Source organism: Condylura cristata, unplaced genomic scaffold (assembly GCF_000260355.1).
Source record: "Condylura cristata isolate star-nosed mole 26May11 unplaced genomic scaffold, ConCri1.0 scaffold00009, whole genome shotgun sequence".
Classification (NCBI taxonomy): domain Eukaryota; kingdom Metazoa; phylum Chordata; class Mammalia; order Eulipotyphla; family Talpidae; genus Condylura; species Condylura cristata.
Genome location: NW_004567110.1, coordinates 43,356,842 through 43,360,715, shown reverse-complemented (window position 1 = coordinate 43,360,715; position 3,874 = coordinate 43,356,842). Strand labels below are relative to the sequence as shown.

Here is a 3,874-nt window from a genome sequence, read left to right as displayed (position 1 = left end):
TCATGTTAATATCCAGTAGTCCCTCTGATAAACATTAAGTCCTTTCACTAAGTTCAAGATTTACTCCTGTTGTATTTTGTTTGTATTTTTTAGTTGTTAATATTCCACAGACAAGTGAACCCCATTTAATATATATCTTTTACTTTCTGACTGATTTCACTTCATATAATCACTTCAAGTTACATCTATTTTGTCCCCAACGCCACTCTTTGATCTTTTTTCACAGCCATGTAGTATTCCATTGAGTATCTATGCCACAATTTCTCTATCCATCTGTTGGAGGGTACTCAGGTTGGTTCTATGACTTGGCAATTGTTTACCACAATTGTGAACATACCATTTCTTTGTCTTGTATTAGGCTTGGTTTTGGTGTTGGCTGATTTTTCTGTATGCTTTCAAATAGGAAAGTGTGAGTGGAAAGCTTCCTAAATCCTTGCATATCTACACTATCTTTATTTCTTACTGCAACTATTAGATATAAGGTTTTAAAGTCATAATTATTTTCCCACATATATCTGAAAATACTGCTTCAATGTGTTTTTGTATTCATTATTGTCTGAGAAAACTCACTGCAATTTGATTCTTATTTCTTTGTAAGTAATATTCATCCTCCAGCCACAGAATTTCATCTTGATGACTTAGGGTTTTGTTTATTTTTATTCATCCCGTTGGACATTTGTTGAACTAATTTAAGCATTTTTAACTTTTCTGAAAGTCTTTCCCTCATATTGCTGTGCATTTATTCTGTCTGTCTGTTCTCTTTAGAGTTCAAGTTAGGCAGATGTTGGCAACTTTTGAACTTTTTTTCATAGCTACTTTGTCCTTTTGAGTTATGTTCTCGGAATTGCTCAGTTGCATTTTCTAAGTAATTATTCTTCAGTTATATATTTTCTGTTATTCATCACACTTATTATTTTTACTCTTCTTCCTAAGGTCCCTAGTTCTTGTTTATTATAATGTTTTAGCTTATAGGGACCATTATCCTCTCTTATTCCTCTGAGGTTATTAACTATGTACCATATATACTTACTTTTAAAAATAATAGTTTATTTTTAATCATTTTGTGCATTTTTTCCATCTCAATTGTAATCCCTGTGGGCTTTCCATCACCAAATCACCTGTGTGCCATCACCATAGTCCAGTGCATTTCCCTCCTCCCACTATTTTTGGATCCCATTCCTTACTTCACCCCATAGAATGTCTCTGGTATCTAGCTGCTCATTATTAATATTATTATTTTCTTGTCTGGTCTGTTATACTCCTACTATGAGTGAAACCATCAGGTATTTTTCCTTTTCTTTCTGGCTTCATATACACTTATTTTAAAGTCTCATTTGGGCTCACTGATACTGTTGTCATCAGTGATCCCTTCATTCACCTCAACTACATGGTCTACATGTTCCAGTATGATTCCACCCATGGCAAGTTCATAACATAGTCAGACTGATAATAGGAAGGTTTTCATCAATGGAAAGTCCACTTCCCTCTTCCAGAGGGGGATCCCACCAACATCAAATGTGGTGGTGCTTGTGTTGAATATGTTGTGTCTTCACTACCTTAGAGAAGAGTAGGGCACACTTGAATGGTAGGAGCAAAAGTGTCATCACCTCTGCCCCTTCTCCTGATGCCCCCATATTTATGATAGGCATGAGCTATGAGAAGTATGATGACTTCCTCAAGATTGTCATCAATACCTGTTTGGCCCCTCTTACTAAGGCCATCTGTGAAAACTTTGGCATTGTGGAGGGAATCAGAAGGATTCATGTCCTTTCAGAAGACAGTGATGATCCCTCGGAGAAGCTGTGGTGTGATGGCCGAGGGGCTTCCCAGAACATTATTCCTGCTTCTACTGGTACCAAGGCTGTGCACACATACCTGAGCTGATTGGGAAGCCAACTGGCATGGCCTTCCATGTCCCTAGGCTCCATATGTTGGTTGTGTAACTGATCTGTTGCCTGGAGAAAGCTGCTGAGTAACGTAACAAGAATGTAGTGAAGGAGGTGTCACAGGGCCCCCTCAAGGGTATCATAGGTTTCACTGAGGACCAGTTTGTCTCCTGCAGCTTTAAGTGACACTCAATCCTCTACCTTAAATGCTGGGGTTGGCATTGCCCTCAACGATTGCTTTGCCAAGTTAATTTCCTGGGCTGACAATTAATTTGGCTATAGCAACTGGGTGGTGGGCCTCATGGTCCACATGGCCTCCAAGGAGTAGGAGTCCTCTAGACCAACAGCCCCAGTGATGGCACAAGAGGAAGAGAGAGTTCTTCAGGTTCTGGGCAGTCCTTCCCTCACTCATTCATACTGAGAGTCTCCTAATCTGTCTCTATCTCAGAATCCCCAGAGAAGTGGAGGGGTTTTGGGAGCCCTGCCTTGTTATATATTGCCAATAAAATATACCACACCCAGCACTCTGTACCCCATACTCATTTCTTTGTTCCATTACCTTTCTTTCTTTGAAAACTACTTATCCATGTGATAACTGTCGTGCCTTTCACTAAGAGTATTGTTTTCCTTTAATATTTGCTGGGTTTGCATGCTATTCTGGAATCTGAGCTCCCACTTTAGTCTGTCTCTGCTCTATCTAATTCCCTGGCATTTTTTCAGGATTCCAGGTAGCTATGTGGCCCATGGCCTTCTGGGTGAATGGAGGCTTCCCCTTTCTTCTGGGTGGCATTGTTGTCCCAAGTCCTCAGTACCTGGGACAATCTTTCTCTCTATCTATATACCACTCCAATCTTGGGCCAGAAACCTCCGCTGAATCTGTGTGGCACAAGAGGAGGGACAAACTTCCTGGGGGAGGGGAGACCTCGCCTTAATCACCCTTCTGATTTACTCTCTGACCTCTTATTCTTTTCATCTATTCTCTTTTAGCTTGAAAACCACATTACTCTTCATTCTTTTTGTCATTCTGTCTAACACCTAACTGCTTTAGCTATTATTTCCTCATTTAATATAAATCCATTTCCCTCTGTTTAGGCCTATTAAGTTTACTAGATCTTATTTCTAAGACTGTTCTCAATTAAGTTTTTCTCTTTTCATTTATGAGAACTTGAGATGGGAGAAAGATTTATTTATGCATACAGAACTGGGGTGCAGGCCAGAGGTACAGGGGCAGTAGGATGCTTCACCAGAGACAGTGGGAAGCAGAACAGGCAGATCGATGAAATACACTGCTGAGGGGAGCAGCAAGCGAGACAGGAGAGGTCTGCTGCGCCATGTGGGTCAGCTCCAGCGCTGGAGATCTAACACAGTGAAGTGGCTGCTGCTATATTGCAGTGCTGTGTTTTAATTCCTTGCACCATCAGGGAGGGCCTATTTTTTTTTTTTTAACATATTCTTAGTTTATAATTTTGATCTGATTTCCTTGTGGTTTGTTATAAAGCATATCAACTAAACTTAAGGAAGTACCTCAGTTTATCTTGCAAGTAATGTTTATTCTGACCATTGAATTCCAGTACGGTTTTATGCTATACATATATGACAATACATACTAACATTTACTAAATTCCTGCTTGTTAACACCATTAGTTTGACCCTTTCAGAAAAAAAAAATCCTATGACCTCCATCATTTCTGAGATAGGAAAATGGAGGTTGAAAGTCAAACAATTTACTCAAAGTCTAAGGGAAAGCCAGAAACAGAGCCAGGATTCACACCTATTCACAGCTGCCTTCCACTAAAAGACACATGTAACAGTAATGAACAGTGTCCTCACTGTGGAACACCCACAAATATATCTAGCACTCACTTGAATGGGTAGTGTTAGAAGTAATGAAATCAGGGGTTGCTGATTATTGTGGATAATTTGTCGAAGTCACTGAACTGACTGTATTTTTTCAAATTCATTTTGTTGCCTTGTCAATAAGATAAATG

The 3,874-nt window shown here is 39.6% G+C and overlaps 1 pseudogene; it reads left to right on the top strand.

The window, feature by feature from the left end:
- The first annotated feature begins 1,363 nt into the window (after positions 1-1,363).
- On the top strand, positions 1,364-2,214 carry LOC101624631 (annotated as a pseudogene).
- Positions 2,215-3,874: the final 1,660 nt, after the last annotated feature.